Source organism: Lithobates pipiens, unplaced genomic scaffold, assembly GCF_037356315.1.
Source record: "Lithobates pipiens isolate NorthernLeopardFrog02 unplaced genomic scaffold, aLitPip1_a1.2 Scaffold_10, whole genome shotgun sequence".
Classification (NCBI taxonomy): Eukaryota; Metazoa; Chordata; class Amphibia; order Anura; family Ranidae; genus Lithobates; species Lithobates pipiens.
Genome location: NW_027507686.1, coordinates 171,769,101 through 171,786,519, shown reverse-complemented (window position 1 = coordinate 171,786,519; position 17,419 = coordinate 171,769,101). Strand labels below are relative to the sequence as shown.

General features: G+C 43.3%; 1 protein-coding gene across 3 annotated transcripts in view; it reads left to right on the top strand.

Annotated features, from left to right (window-relative positions):
• The window catches only part of TSPAN4 (tetraspanin 4), a 1,526,404-nt gene that overhangs the window by 905,647 nt on the left and 603,338 nt on the right, over nucleotides 1-17,419 (top strand). The window lies entirely within an intron of this gene.

Sequence of the window (17,419 nt, the reverse complement as noted above, 5' to 3'; positions counted from 1 at the left end):
CTATGTAAATGCATCTATTTTTAAATAAAAGTAAATGTATAAAAGACTTTACTGCACCATGGAGCTCTGCTGTTTTTTCTGGGGTTTTTACCCTGGAGTGTGAGGAGTTTCATGTGGGTGATCCTAGTGGGAATGGCTGCATTTTAAGCCAGCTGTTTAAGTTTCTCATGCATATATGCTCTGCTGTTTTGTGCTGTCGGTAAGCTGTTATTGCACACAAGCACTGAAGTACAGATGTTACCAATTTCATGCACAGAGAGCACTTTTCATCATGGTCATGCATTAATCTTCATTGCTGTGGATTTTCACTGGATTTTTTTATTATTAGTTGCACAAGTTGCATACAGTATATATGAACTGGTAAACTGTTTTATGCACAGAAAGCACTTTCCATCACAGTCATATTTTGATCTTCATTGCTTGAGATCTGCACTGTGGGTTGTATTCTAAGGGCCTTTTCACCTTGATACATCTTCCTGCGTTTTTACCTAAACGTCCTACATGCTGCAAAAAATGCAGCTTCCCATTGAAATGAATGGAAATTGCAGTAAAATTGCAGAAAAAGCGCACTTTTGAGTCATGTCCATTTTTGTTGAAGGCAGCCGAAAAATGCACCAGAAACGCAAGGGAAAAGCACCTGAAACACAGAAAAATTGCTGCAAAAATGCATATGTGTTGATCTATTTGTTAGGTTTGTTTTCAGCCTAACCTTGTGCAGCTGTTAATATTGATCTGAGTGCAGGTTATATGCAAACCTGACAATGCTGCTGTATAAAGGTGTCTCTGTTGCTCTTCCATCTAGAGTAGAGACACCTTACTAGATGTGTTGCTGGCTGGATCGCCAGATAATGGAGGAAAAAAAAAACATATGAAAGAATATATTCCTTATTGAAGCATCTCAATAATGTAACACTCAGCTTATGCTTCTTTCTTTATACATCTGGAAAGCTTTCAATTCTGTTTCTGGGCCATATCTTTTTTTTATCTTGGACAAATTGGGCTTTAACTTGAAATTCTGCTCTGTGATTTAGGACTCTTTCACACTTGAATTCAATTTTAAAGCAGTCTAAAAGCACATTAATACACCTTAACGCACGTTAATGATCATTTAGGATGTGTTGTACAGTATTCATATTGTGTCAGGCAACACTTCTCAAATGCCCTGTGTGTTGTTGTTTTTTTTTTTTTGCACGGCTAAAATGGGAAATGATCACTTTTGATGCTTTGTAACTGCACCGTAAACGCACTGTAAATGACATAGGTGTGTTTAAAGTTCGTTTAAGGTACGGTTGTAGTGCATTTCACTAGAAGTGAATGGAGTCAGTTGCAAAGCATCTGTGCCTGCCAAATCCTGCAGGCAGCATTAATTTTGCCTTGCAGCAATGCTAACGCTGCATTGTGAACAACTCCATCAGCTCCCTATTGTAACAATTTTGAGTGCCATTGATAGGCGTTTGAGCGGCATTAAAAATGCAACACCTGTGTGAAAGAGCCCTAAGGCTGGATTCAAACCTATGCAGTTTTAGTGCTTTTTACATTTTTCAGGTTTGAACTACAGTCCATTTAACATTGTTTCCTATGGAACATGTTCTGTGGTGCAAATCTGCAAAATGCAAAAAGCACTAAAACTGCATAGGTGTAAATCCAGCCTAAGAGTCTATATGACTTGCAGCATGCTTTTGTAAAATATCTGGGCATTCTATAACCCTGTTCTCTATTCTTCCGGGCACCAGACAGGATTGCCCTCTTTTGTGTGTGCTTACAATTGAACCTCTGGCCCAACTTATTAAGGCCTTCACAATCTCACTCAATGTCTCCCTATGTAGCTTTCTTCAGCAAATGTTTTCATAGCATTGGGCAGACATCAAACTTCCTTACCTGGGCATAAACTTGATGAACTCCTATTCCACACTTTTTGAGGCCAATCACCCACTTCTCCTTCCTAAACTCAAATATCTTCTGTGTATATGGACTGATTAAACCCTTTCATGGCTTGGACGCATTGAGGGGTCCTAAAAATGTCCTACTAATCTAAATTACTTAGAGTCCTGCCAGTCCAGATGTCTAGCTCCACTATAAATGGCATTCAAAGCCAGTTAATGTGTTTTATATGGTGCAGTCGCAAACCTCAAACCTCAAAGCATGTGCTGTTAGAAACTCGATCTGTTAAGCCTTGGGAGTCCTACATTTTATGAGATACTTTCAGGCTGCAGGGTTGTCCCAATTAACAAAATACCATGTCAGTCATGAAATCTCACTTTGCGTCAATCTAGAGGGAGCGAACTGAGCTCCACTGTCTGCTTACTGTGGCTACAGCCACGAGGCAGATCTTCCATTTAACCATGTTTCCTGACATTCTCTGCAAATTTGTGACAATGCAAAGTACTCTGGGAAATTGCTATCCCCATACCTACCATTGTTCTGAATCTTGTACAATCCCACTTTTGTACCAGGTTTTGAGTGACGCAGGCTTTAAAGACAAGGTTACCTTAAGCCACTTTCACACTGAGGCACTTCTAAACTGCCAGTAAAAACACTGAGCGCTTTTGAAGAGCTTTTCAGGTGCTTTTGAAGAGCTTTCCATTCATTTCAATGGAGAGGGGAGTTTTTCACAGCCCTGCCAGAACACTGCCCCAGTGTGAAAGCATTCATTAATTTTAATGGAAATACGTTTTCGTTAGCTTTTTAGGCGCTGTTTTTAGCGTGAAAGCTCCTGAAAAGCGCCTCAGTGTGAAAGTGGTCTTAAACTGACTAGTTTTCATGCGCTTGTGTCTGCTGATGGCATACAATCCTTTTTTTTTGACCTTCAAGCATCCCACCACCTTCCTCAATCAAGGCTGCTCTGCTATTTGCAAGTCAAGCATTATGTTTTTCCACAATTCAAATATGGGGAGACAGACTGAACCTTACCTTCTTTGAAATAAACATTCTCCAGGAAGGATATCCCTCCTATACAATACACTCATCTCCACATTAACCCCAGAAACTCTTTCTTATGTAAGCAATTGGAAAAAGGACTTTGGTACACCATCTCGACCTGTTCTCAAGATGCTGTAATGGTCAAGGACAGCTAAAAGTCCCTCTCAGGTGATGTATGGTGCCAGTTAGAGTGGCTTGCATCAACCCTAATGTTCCCTGCTTTTGCAGATGTTCGGACATTGGCACATTCCTCAATACTTGGTGGTCCTGCCCTGTGGCGCACGACTTTTGGAGTGAGGTGTATTGTATCTTGAAAATACTTCTGCAGAAATCTACCTATACATATACAACATATGCTACTACAAGAAACACTCCTCAGTCTTAAAACCTGACAGCACTGGCAGAGCTTGAAGAGTTGCAGAGTCGACCCCACTTATTCTCCAGGGGCCTGTGCGGCCTCCCTGTCACATTAGATTTTATTCCGGGGCACTGGAAGAGCTTGAGGGGTTACAATAGTGATCATGCTCATGCTCCAGGGGGGCAGTGCACCCTTCCTGTCACATTTGGTTTTACACCGGGCCGGCAACTTGCCAATCGTGGGCAGGTTATGGGTAGATCACATCCCTTCCTTGCCAACCATCGGAACCTGGACAGGAGGGGTGAGGTGGGTGGCATTTACTGGAACCGGTCCCCCGACTTTCCCTCCTCTCCCATGACTGCTGCGGGGAACTTTCAGGATGGATAGCGGGGAAAGGGACCTGTAATTATGTTATTTACCAGCCCCTTCCTTTTCTGAATGAATACAGTATGGGACCAATCAATTATTGTGTTCATTCATACCCGAATTATTGTAAACTACATTTACTATGCTTCCATTTGTGAATGAACTGGGAGACTGTGCATAGCTCTTTCTGTTCATTCATTCTGTGCAGCTGAGGCTGCAGAGATGGAGATTCGGAACTGTGTCCTCAATCCCCTTTCTTTGTCTCAAAAGTGAGACATCAGGGGTCTGTTTAGATGACTAATATTTCTCCAAAGTCCCCCAATAAGTCTGCTAAAGATAAATTGTAAAAACAATAAATAAAATAAAACATTTTCCTTCGTCCTTCCCCGTTCTTTTCCCTTTCCTCTCCTCCACTCTTCAAAACTTCCCACTTCACTTCTGCTCTCCTTCCCTTTCTCTTGAATTATGACTTATTCAGTTTCTTGTTCCTATGCCATTATTTATTATCAAGGAAAGCAACAAAGAACGATTTAAATGTTGTTTTTGTACATTCTTATTACAAGGCTGATGAGCCTCCTTTGCACTTGTCCGATGTACACTTCAATAATTGCTACTACACATTGAGATGTTCTACTTCAGATGTCTTTTGAAGTGCCTTATTGTATTTTCTACTTCTATGCTTGAAATAAATAAAGAAGATTGAACAAGAACAAAATTGAAAGCTAATGCAGCCATCACATTTAAGGATGGGTAAGCTGCTGCAATATATTACAATTTTGTTTATGAGTTTAAAACTGCTTTAAAGTCCATTTAAAATTACGTACATACCCATCTAAGATTTCCCTGCGCACAGGTGGACAATGCTGCTGTTGATTATCATTTCCTTCCAGTCTTTCACTAAGGGATCATGCGGGGCAGATCCGCTCAGCAGGCTCTGCTAGCTCAGCGAGAGGGGGTCGCTCTGTTGATCCCCACTGGGCAGGCAGATGACAGGTCCTTCTCTGCTCACTGTGCAGGCACTATGCTTGTCTTCAGCAAACTGCTGGCTTTCTTGTGCATCTTTAGAAGAGGCTTCCTTCTGAGATGACAGCCATGCAGTCCAATTTGATGCAGTATGCGACATGTGGTCTGAGCACTGACAGGCTGACCTCCCCACCCCTTCAACCTCTGCAGCAATGCTAGCAGCACTCATATGTCCATTTCCCATTAACAACCTCTGGATATGAAGCTGAGCACGTGCACTTAACTTCTTTGGTCAACCATGGCGAGGCTTCTTCTGAGTGGAACCTGTCCTGTTAAACCGCTGTATGGTCTTGGCCACTGTGCTGCAGCTCAGTTTCAGGGTCTTGGTAATCTCCTTATAGCCTAGGCCATCTTTATGTAGAGCAACCATTCTTTTTTTCAGATCCTCAGAGAGTTCTTTGCCATGAAGTGCCATTTTGAACTTCCAGTGGCCAGTATGAGAGGGTGAAAGCGATAACACCAAATTTAACACACCTGCACCCCATTCATTAACACTAATGAGTCACATGACACCGGGGAGGGAAAATGGCTAATTGGGTCCAATTTGAACATTTTTACTTAGACCCCTTTCATGCTGAAGCCCTTTTTAGATGTTTTAGTGCTAAAAATAGCACATGTAAAGTGCCTAAAAAAGCACCTCTCATGCCTCCCACCTTTGAAAGCCTGAGTGCTTTCACACTGGGGGCAGTATGCTTGCGGGATGGGAAAAGTCCTGCAAGCAGCATCTTTGGGGCAGTTTGAAAGCGGTGTATACATGACTCCCAAAATGCCCTGCCCATTGAAATGAATAGGCAGTGCTGCCAAAGTACCTGCAAAGCGCTTCAGCAGCACCGCAACACGGATGCTTTTAACCCTTTCTTCGGCTGCTAGTGGGGGTTAAAAGGGCCGCTAAAACAATGGTAAAGTGCCTCTAAAACTAGCAGTGCTTTACTGCAAATGCTTTAGGTGTGTACTCACTTTTGTTGCCAGCGGTTTAGACATTAATGGCTGTGTGTTGAGTTATTTTGAAGGAACAGCAAATTTATACTGTTATACTATTATATGCACTGTACATATTGTAAAATATTTACAAAAATTTGAGAAATGTACTCACTTTTGCGAGATATTGTGTGTGTGTGTGTGTATATATACAGTATATGTGTAAATTGAAAAAAATATTATACACACACATATATATATATATATATATTACAGTGTCTTGAAAAAGTATTCATACCCTTTAAAATGTTCCACATTTTGTCATGTTACAACCAAAAACGTAAATGTATTTTATTGGGATTTTATGTGATAGGCCAGCACATAGTGGCACATAATTGTGAAATCGAAGCAAAATGATAAATGGTTTGCAAAATGTTTTACAAATAAATATGTGAAAAGTGTGGTGTGCATCTGTATTCAGCCCCACTGAATCAATGCTTTGTAGAACCACCTTTCTTTGCAATTACAGCTGCAAGTCTTTTGGGAGATGTCTCTACTAGGGATGGGCGAAAGTTTCGGCCCAAGCATAAGTTTAGGCCGAATTTTGGCTGTTCGGATGTTCTGCGAACACTGAACAATATGCGGTGTTCAGGGCAAATTCGAAAGCCCCCGGAACACCATTAAAGTCTATTAACATGAAAAATCAGAAGTGTTCATTTTAAAGGCTTATATGCAAGTTATTGTCATAAAAGTGTTTGGGGACCCGGGTCCCCCCAGGGGGCATGTATCAATGACATATTTTTTTTTCGGGAGCAGTGATTTTCTTTTTTTTTATGCTTAAAGTGAATAAAAAACAAAAGAACCGCTCTCTTCTCAAAAGACCCCAAAAAAACACATGAAAATATATAATCAAATGTGTCGTGTATAACAGTCCTCAAGAAAAAGGTCCATCTGTGACACACACATTAAAGTGCGAAACACCACGTGTCAATTGAAGTGTTTAAAAGGAATAGTTCTTTACTTCATATTCCAATTCGTGAAGCATGCCAGAGTGCACCGCCACCAGAGGCCAAAATGGCTCCTTACCAGATATCACAAGTTAATTCGCATATCAGAAATGAAGACAGATTGTACACACTCCTCAATCCTCCAATCGCCACAACTCTTTAGAATCACGGTTCAATATCATAGACTCCAATTCATATGTGGTAAGTAATCCAGCACAACTAACCTGACACAGCCTGTGTCTGCATTTATGTCAGCGTCAGCCATCTTTGAAGATGGCTGACAACTTCTGAGGGGACGCTGATTGGGTCATTGATATCAAATTTCCAGGAACCATTTAACTTAGAACCTGATCACCATATGAGCGTTTACATAAATGCAGACACAGGCTGTGTCAGGTGAGTTGTGCTGGATTACTTACCACATATGAATTGGAGTCTATGATATTGAACCGTGATTCTAAAGAGTTGTGGCGATTGGAGGATTGAGGAGTGTGTACAATCGGTCTTCACTTCTGATATGCACATTAACTTGTGATATCTGGTAAGGAGCCATTTTGGCCTCTGGTGGCGGTGCACTCTGGCATGCTTCACGAATTGGAATATGAAGTAAAGAACTATTCCCTTTGAACACTTCAATTAACATGTGGTGTTTCGCACTTTAATGTGTGTGTCACAGATGGACCTTTTTCTTGAGGACTGTTATACACGACACATTTGATTATATATTTTCATGTGTTTTTTTCCACAGGTTTTTTCCACATTTTGTATTTTATTAAATTTTTTCAGAATTTTTCATAATTTCAACTCACGATTGAATATGTTTATTATAGGAGGCTAGTGGAGTTTTGCATCTATTATAAATACACAATTGGGTTATACTTTATACCTCCTTCTTATATATAGCTTCCCAGCTGAGACCGTAGTCTCTGGGGGAAGGTGTGTGTCCATGCTTTGGGGTCTTTTGAGAAGAGCGCGATTCTTTTGTTTTTTATTTTCTTAATATATATCTTTGGTATATAATAGAACTGCAGCACTGATGTGAATTGATTTTCTGTTTTATCACATTACTGTAGCGCGATTTTTCTTTCCTTTTTATGCTTAAAGTGAAACAGTAAAAATGAAATATTCATTTAAATATCGTGCCTGGGGGGGGTGTCTATAGTATGCCTGTAAATGGGCGCATTTTTCCCATATTTAGAACAGTACCACAGCAAAATGGCATTTCTACAGGGAAAATTGTCATTTAAAACTGATCTCGGCTGTAATGAATTGTCGAGTCTCGGCAATATAGATAAAAATCATTGAAAAAAAAAGAGCATGGGATCCCCCCAGTGCGTTACCAGGCCCTTTGTCCCTGGTATGAATATTAAGGGGAACCCCAAACCAGAATGAAAAAAAAATTGCGTGGGGTCCCCCTAAAATCCATACCAGGCCCTTTGGGTCTGATATGGAAATTTTGGGGAACCCCACACCAAATTGAAAAAAAATGGCATAGGGGCCTCCCTCAAAATCCATACCAGACCCTTATCCAAGTACGCAATCTGGCTAGCCTGCAGGAAAAGAGGGGGGGCGAGAGAGCAGCCCCCCTCCTGAACCGTACCAGGCCACATGCCCTCAACATGGGGAGGGTGCTTTGGGGTACCCCCCCAAAGCACCTTGTCCCTGTGTTGATGGGGACAAGGGCCTCATCCCCACAACCCTTGCCCGGTGGTTGTGTGGGTATGCGGGTAGAGGGCTTATCAGAATCTTGAAGCCCCCTTTAACAAGGGGACCCCCAGATCCCAGCCTCAACCTTTGTGAAATGGTAATGGGGTAAACGAGTGACCCTGCCCCCCTCTGACGCCATGTGAAAGCCATAAGGAAGTCCCCGTTGCGTCATAGGGGGCGGGGTCACGGGTGGCCCAGCCCTCAGTTATATAAGAATTGTCAGAAGCACAGAAGCGTCACACTGCGAGAGCCTCCCATTGAGGCGGATTGTCCGAAGGATGAAGCGGGGAAGAAGAAGCCAGAGTAAGATGGAGAAGACCAGAGGAAGAAGCAGATGAAGATGGAGGAAGAATCAGGGGAAGAAGAAGATGGAGGAGGAAGGAGAAAACTGAAGGAAGACCAGAGGAAGAAGCGGGAGAAAGTAGAAGACGTTATTAATAAAGGAATTGTCTTTTTTACCATTTTGACACTTTTGTTTGTGAAATAGTAGGGGTACATTTGTACCTCATTACCATTTCACAAAGGCGGGAGGCCAGGATCTGGGGGTCCCCTTGGTCCCTGCTGCGGAACCTATGAATTGTCCGTAAGTCTCCAGTACACAGTCGTTAGTCCGCCAACATACCTATCCCAGTTATTTATTTTAAAGGCGTCTCGCACAGCGCTGCACCACACGGTCAGTAACAGGCCCGTTTACTGTTTTCTTCTCCGTTTTGGATTTGTTGTACACTTTCCACAGTCTGATGCAAACCTAGTTGTGTCAGCAGCACAACAGTTCGCATCCAATGCATCCCGCCCAACGATATCATATCGGTCCCTGACGTACCCCACAAATCTAATTTTGTACTGACTGATTCGTATTACTTTTATATCATACGCTTCAGTCTTATTTGAGCTTAGTCGCCTCAAAGGCACAACAGCTCCCATCGATCGTATCCTGCACACTGATTCGTAGGGGTCCTTGTCATACCCTACGATTTGTTATTTTATGTCATTTCTACTAACCGATTCAGTCACGTTTACATTGGTATGCAGGACAATCCAATTAGAACCTAGTCGCATCGGCAGCACATCGGTTTCTCATCGGTTGTACCTCGCACCGTTTCGATCGATTTATGCCACTAACATTGCTACCGAGTCGCCTCGGGTCTAATGCACACCTACCACACTCCATTTTGGTCTAGTCACATTAGCGGCACAACGACTCACAACCACTCATGTCGGAGGTATTGCTTGCACTCACAAGACACAGCTGCAACCGGTCAGTGTCACAGTTCATTCCTACACATACAATTTCTGCTGTCCTTCTCTTTGTTTTCACCTATCAGTAGGTATCTTGCAATCGCTGCAAACTCGCATCTCAGTATAACTCCTTCCAAACTCTGCAAGACCAACAGCTCAGTATAACTCCGTGCAATCATTCCAAGACACACAGCTCAGTATAACGCCTTAGAATCGCTGCAAAGATACACAGTTCAGCATAAACTCATTGCAATCGCTGCAAGCTCACGTCACAGTATTTACACCATACATTTGCCACAAGCTGGTGGCTCTAATTTAAACTCCTCGCATTCGCTGTTAGCACACATCACAGCACATTTCCTTGCACTTGCTGCAAGCTCGTATCTCATACATGAGCACTGCAAGCACGCCTCCTACGTAAACCCCTTGCAGTTGCTGCAAGTACACATCACAGCATAACTTCTTGCAATCGCTGCAAGCACACTCAGTGGTACTCACACAGTCACACTTCAATTTAGTGGCACTTAATCGGTCACTCGTCTCCAGTGGCACTTTCATACGAAAAAGAAAAAAAAATAGAGAGAAAATCGTATTGCACTTATGTCCCCTCTACTCCAGGTGTTTCCGATAGACCAAGCTTCGATCCTAACCAGGACCTCACTACTAGAGCATCAGTCAGGTGCGTAGTTCATGGGTTCATCTATCACATCATCCTGCAGCACCCTTTCTTTATACCATTACTTCACATACATCATTGGACGTGCTCTCTAGGCACTGGTTACTGTCACATATGTACCCGCTTGCAGGGGTGTACTAAAAGACAGCTGCAGTCCTTGATAGGGATGCTCAATTTTGCTATGAGGATTATTCCTTAGGTCGTTCATCTCACAGCTCTTGGTCTTTCTCGCTCAAGTACAGGACCCCGACCAAGTTCTCAGATTAGATCCAGCAGCGATGGCAGACTTAGCTGTGTGGGAAGTGTTCCTCACCAACTGGAATGGCATATCAATGTTTATTCCCTCAGTATCAGCACAGTCGCCACAAGTAGTCACAGATCCACAGGCTTTACTGCAATTTTTTGGCCATCACTGGTTCGCCGGACCCTGGTCTCCAGAAATCAGAATGATTCCTGGTTTCTTAGTCATTGTTCGAGCTATACCCCATCATGGCAGCGGCCCAAGTCTGGGGCCATATGTGGACAGGTCAGACAGTGCTCTTCACCACAGGCAACCAGGCTATGGCCGACATCATCAATAAGGGTAGATCCAGGTCGCTCCCCATCATGTCCTTCCTGCACAGGCTGGTGCAATTGTCACTACATCACAATTTAACATTTACTGTGAGCATATCCCTGGCAAATGCAATGCTGCAGCAGATGCACTGTCTCACTTCAATTTTGTCTCATTCTTCCAGCAGGAACCTGGAGCCAACCCATCATCCACTCTTATCCCACTTTGGTCTCAACTAGCAATGGATTGAAGCCACACCTTGCCAACGCTATCCAGCTCATCAACCACTCACTCTCTAGCCACACTATAAAGGCTTATTGCACGGCCTGGAACACCTACCGTAAGTTCCTAGCCCCCTGTCCCGGAACCACGGCTGATGACGCCATTCATGTCCTAGCCTTTATATCATATTACCACACACAGCTGGCACTCGCTCATAACATTATCAAGCTGTACCGAGCCAGTATTTTGCATTTCCTGTCCTTGCAGGATCCTGGAAAACCAGCTGTGTTCACTGCCCATACAGTAAGAGCCCTCTTGCGTGGTGTCCAGAAATCGCAGCCCGCACCAACAGCAACCGCTTACCCATCGCGAGCACTATCTTCAGAGGCATGTTGGAAATCCTCACACATTCCCCATTTGGGGTTCTGCCCAGCCTAGTCATCCAGGCGGCCATCTACCTGGCCTTCTACTGCTTCCTACAGCCTAGCAAGTTCACCTCTGTTAGCACCAGTAGCCAGATACTGTACAGACACCTCCTGAACCATTATGGCCTCCATCTTATGGTTTCCAGAATGACATACCTACCCAGGCAGTCAGTCTCCAGCCCGCTACTGCCTTTTCCGGTCAATCCCCTGGGTGGTAGTCAGTTTATTAAGCATGTTAGGGCATACTGGTCAACTTAGGCCTTGACCCTTGTTGGTATTATGGACATTCCTTCTGGATCAGCTGCATCTTAGGACGGAGTACCAGACCATGTGATCAAGAAACTTGGCAGATGGAAGGCTGCCTGTTTCACCAGATATATTCCAAACCTTCAAGTGGAGGTGACCCTAGCCTTCTCCAAGCTTGTCACGTGTTTGTTACCCACACTTGTCTCAGTCATAGGGCTACGATATATATATATATATATATATATATATATATATATATATATACACACACACACAAACTACTCGTGTACCTAACGTGCTGTTGTATTTAAGCAGCTGGTCTACTTTAATAATTCTGCAGCAACATGTTTTTGCTTGATGCAGTGCCTTAAGAAATGTCTTTGGAATCATTACTAAGTGCTTTTGTTATATTGCTCTATTAACTAAATGCCACAGGGTATACTGCACATGGAACCCAAACACTCAGCAGGCAAAACAGGACCATAAAGTTATATTTGGTTCTGTGTGGCAGATATTAACTTAATAGCAGTACTCCTGAAAATGAATGGTAATTACACATTTGGTGGATGATGACAGATAGTACAAGCTAACAATTAAGAATATACTCTGCTGGTAGATTGTGGAGATCAAAACTTAAATCTTGCTCTGCTGGTCTGTGCCACGACAATCACTAACAATATGGTTTATGATGTTGTGGTTAAGGGTGCTGAATAATTCTTGCCATGAATAGACAATTTTAGGACCTATATAACAGAGACAGAAGGAGCAATGTAAGAGTGGAGGGAGTCCGAAATCTATTACAGTGGACCAAATCACACAATAAACCTTTAACAATATTCTTGAAAGACAAGCTGACACTGTAATCAATTTCATGTGAGCACATAGGGCTCTGAGAGCCTAGAGACCAGATATTATATGCTGCCTTCAGAACTTTTCCTTAAGAAAATAAATTTGAATCAAAATTAGCTTATGGCACCATAACACCTTTCCAGAATCTGTCCCCGATTAAACTCAAGAATAGGAAAAAGCTACGCCATCTGCTGGAAATTTCTTTGTTGTACATCATAGGACACAGGGCCTCAAGTATTTACTTAGTGGGTTATGGGCCTACACCAAGTGTTGACACTGGTACAATGAATACAGGAAGTTGACTCCCCTATATAACCCCTCCTCCTTCCAGGAGTACCTCAGTTTTTTCACCAGTGTCTAAAGGTGTTGGTCACGAGTTAAGATGTGCTCTGAGGAGCTCCAGGGAGGGATCCATGCTGGATTTAAAAAACCTCCACAACCGGATCCATCCTTGCCACTGAGACCATAGGATGGTAGCTGGATCAATTCAAGAACAAGGTTTTGCCTGTAAGCTTCTCTCTGTGAGCTGGACCCTAGGAACCAGGACTCTTTTTGATCTTGCTACAGTACCTAAAGCTGTTCTTGAGGGGTGCTATACAGGTCCAAAGGAGTAGAACAGGGACAGGTCTTTGAAGGTTTAACTACGCTGCCCGCCGTGATGGGGGAAATTTGGATCTGTCTATTAAATCAGCAGTATCCTGCAGAGATGAAAAGGTAAGGGAAAAGGCTAGGAACTGTAAAAAGGTGCCTATGCTTTCCTTCCATATTAGTGTATGCCTTTAAAAAGTCTCGCCTAAAAGGAGTAAGTAAAGCCCCATACATACTATCAGATTTTCTGCTGAGTTTTTCCTTCAGATTTACCAAAACCATATAATATGAGGACAAACCTTAGGGGTTTCAATGTGTATGCAATCAGGCAGGCCCTTCTACTACATGGTTTTGGTAAATCTGAAGGAAAAACTCAGCAGATAATCTGATAGTGTGTATGGGGCTTTACACATACCTTAATGTCTCAGCAGCTCTGTGTCTGGCTATAAACAGCCATGTGTGGTCCCAGCAGCCCAGCTATAATGGTGGCAATTCAAAATTTTTAATATATAAAACTTACCCTCATGTACTTAGCTTTGCTGTTTTTTTTTTATATCCCCATCCTGTTGTTACAGACAGCACTTTCAAGCTTTCAGGCTATGCCAGATGCTCGTCGGAAACGCCGCCTACTCCCCTTGTGTCTGTGTTTAGATAAGAAACAGCACGCGCACGCGCAAGCAGACTATGTTATGCTGAGGAGGAGGGGGCGGGTTTGCTAAGGGGCATTCCCTACAGTTGTTCGTAAGTCGTAAAAACGTCTACATAGCTTAATAGTCTGGAAACACATGGTACTAAGGGTGGAAGACGCTGAGGATGTCAATACGTTTTTTCACCTGATGCTTGTAACACAAACGCTCTCAGTATGCAAAGCTAGACTGAAGAAAGAAATCTGTTACAACCTATGGCTATATCACACTAAGGAAACGCAGAAGCGCTGGGCACGTAAGGGGGTGTAAAGCAGTCATTTCCAGTACAGGAAACACTATTCTTATCAGCATTTTGATTCTATGGTGATATTGTTTTCTTGTTAAAACTGTTGTCAAAGCAAATAATATATATTTTGTTACCTCTGCTTTTTTGCATTGCACCATGACTTCCAAAGCTACTGTAAAGGTACCTAAGCCACCCCCAGGCACTGGCAACCTCAGTCATGCTGCCAGACTGTCATCCTCTCCAAAGATACCAGACATGGCAAGCCAGGGTGAGTCATTGGAAGCTAGTGGTGGTGCAACGCTTTACACACTTCAGCCCCTGTATACGTGACTGAAAATGCATTTTCCTCAGTCCTGCAGGGCTTAGAAGGAAGATTAGCGGCTTTAATCACATCCTTCATCCAGGTGGATAGGAAGCGTCCTAGATCCCCCTCCCCTACCTTAAACTCTTTACAGACAGTGGAGGGTCCAAGGGGATTGTGGGAACAAGATGAGGTATTACCCTCAGATAATACAGAGGAAAGACAAGCCGGCTATTCCTCTGCAGAGGAAACAATACTTGATGTTTCAGCTTCATAAACTGAAGTACAGAGCCTTACTGAAATGGTTTTGCTCTGCTTTCATGCTACCCCTAACAGAGTTAGCTGAAGGTCCGGTCTCCTCCTTGGGTTCCCTTTACAGCCTTTGCTTGCATTTCCCTTCCACGCATTACTAGAAAAGCTTATTTATACCGAATAGGATCATCCGGATAAGCATTATTCCCCTCCAAAGAGATTCTCAATTCTCTATCCTATGGAGGAAAAATTCACAAAAAGATGGAAAGTTCTAGCAGTTGACGCTGCAATTTGCAATGTAAATAAAACTTTAAATTGTCCAGTGGCCAAGTGCATTTTTCTTTAGCAGTGAGCTGTAACTCAGCCTGCAATTGCAGCTATTGGCATCTGTCAGTCCTTAAGGGACCAGTTCACAGATGTTCTTAGCGAGCTCCCTGCACAACAGCCCCGGGAGTTAGCCGAGCTACCAAACGCATTATGTTTTGCCATAGATGCTATGAAGGATTCTATTCATCAGGCTCCACGCCTTGCACTTGTACTAATACACATGTGAAGGACCCTTTGGTTAAAAGGTTGGTCAGCTGAAACGCCTTGTAAGAACCTTCTAACTAGTTTCCCCTTTAAGGGAGAATGACTATTTGGCGATAGTTTGGATAAATACATCTAAACAATTTCTAGCGGAAATAGAGTACTCTTTTGCCAGTCAAAAGGAAATATAAGCGTCCTTCGTTTAAACTGACTTTTTCCCCCGCGCCAGGGGCATCCACCTCTAGGCAGGGGTGACGGCCTCCGCCGTCAGACTCTAAGGGAAGATCCCAGGGTCAAACCCAGGCACAGAGGAAGACCTGGGGCCGCAAATCTGCAAAGCAGAATAATAAAGCCTCATCATGAAGAGGCATCTCCCCTCACCAAGGTGGGGGGAAGACCTCTGAGGTACTCGGAAGTCTGGAAAGAGGAAATTCAGGACAGATGGACTCTCTCCACAATGTCCCTAGGATACAAGCTAGAATTTCTTAAATCCCTGCTGTCTCGTTTTCTGAGATCAAACATTCCCAAAGATCCAGGGAAAAGACAATCCCTGTTACAAGCATTAGACCGATTATTGGCTCAAGGGTTGATTATACAGATTCCCATACAAGAGCAAGGTTTGGGATTTTACTCAAACCTATTTACCAAACCCAAATGAAGATATCAGACCAATTCTAGATCTACGAAATCAAAATCAGTTCCTGAAGATCCTTCCTTTAACATGGAGTCAATCAAGTCAGTAGTTTCCATCCTACAGGGAGGAGAACTTCTGGCATCTATCGACATCAGAGACGCATATCTGCATGTCCCTATATTTCCTGCTCACCAGAGGTTTCTGCAGTTCGAAATAGAACAACATTTTAAATTTGTAGCCCTGCCTTTCGGGCTAGCTACTGCACCTCGGGTGTTCACAAAGGTATTGGCCCTACCTCTAGCCAGGTTAAGGGCATAGGGCATAACAGTCTTAGCATACATAGACGATCTATTGATAATAGACCAGTCAGTGGCTCACTTGGAGCAAAGTGTATGCATTACAAGCAGTTACCTGAAAGATCTAGGTTGGATTCTCAACCTAAAGAAATCATCCTTAAACCCACTAAGACGGCTGGAGTATTTGGGCCTGATCATAGACACAGCCCAGAAAAGGGTGTTTTTGCCTCCCGCAAAGATCAGCTCCATACAAGAGCTGGTGCGAATGGTCAGGTTGAAGAGAAATCCTTCAATTTGTCTTTGTATGAGGTTGTTAGGAAAGATGGTAGCTTCATTTGAAGCAGTTCCCTATGCCCAATCTCATTTGAGACTGTTTAAAACCAGTATTCTGTCTACTTGGAACAAGTCGATTCAAGCTTTGGACTCGCCAATGCGTCTGTCCTCAAGAGTGTCCCAGAGTCTCAATTGGTGGTTACTAACTCGGAACTTGCTGAAGGGAAAGTCCTTCAGACCGATTATCTGGAAAGTAGTAACAACTGAAGCCAGCCTTTCAGGCTAGGGGGCAGTACTAGAGAAGACAACTGTTCAAGGACAGTGGTCAAGCACCGAAGAGCATTGCCCATCAACATCTTAGAGATTCGGGCAGTGTATCTGGCTCTGAAAACCTGGACCTCCAGGTTAAAAGATTGTCCTGTCAGGATCCAATCCAACAATGCCACGGCTGTGGCATATATCAATCACCAAGGGGGCACCAAGAGTCTCTCAGTTTAGAAAGAGGTGAACCAGATTCTAACTTGGGCAGAAAAGAATGTCCCAAGCTTATCAGCAGTTTTCATCCCGGGAGTAGAGAATTGGCAGGTGGACTACTTAAGTCGCCAGCAGTTATTCCTAGGGAATGGTCTCTTCATCCTGAATTTTTTTGCACTATTTGCCAAAGATGGGGGACTCCGGACGTAGACCTTCTAGCGTCCAGATTCAACAAGAAACTAGTCAACTTTGTGTTCAGGACAAGGGACCCACTCACATACAGAACAGATGCGTTGGTGACCCCGTGGGATCAGTTCTCACCGATCTATGCATTTCTCCCGATTCAGTTGCTGCCTCGACTTCTTTCCAGGATCAAGCTGGAAAGAAAGTCAATACTATTATTAGCACCAGCATGGCCCAGAAGGTCATGGTACACAGAGATCGTAAAGATGGCAGTGGAGGGTCCATGGCTCCTCCCACTAAGGTCAGACCTGCTATCACAGGGGCTGATATTCCATCCTACTTTACGAACACTAAATTTAACGGCCTAGCTATTGAGACCCACATTCTGAAGAAATGTGGGCTTTCCAGGTCAGTTATCTCTACTTTGGTTAATGCTAGGAAGCCAGCTT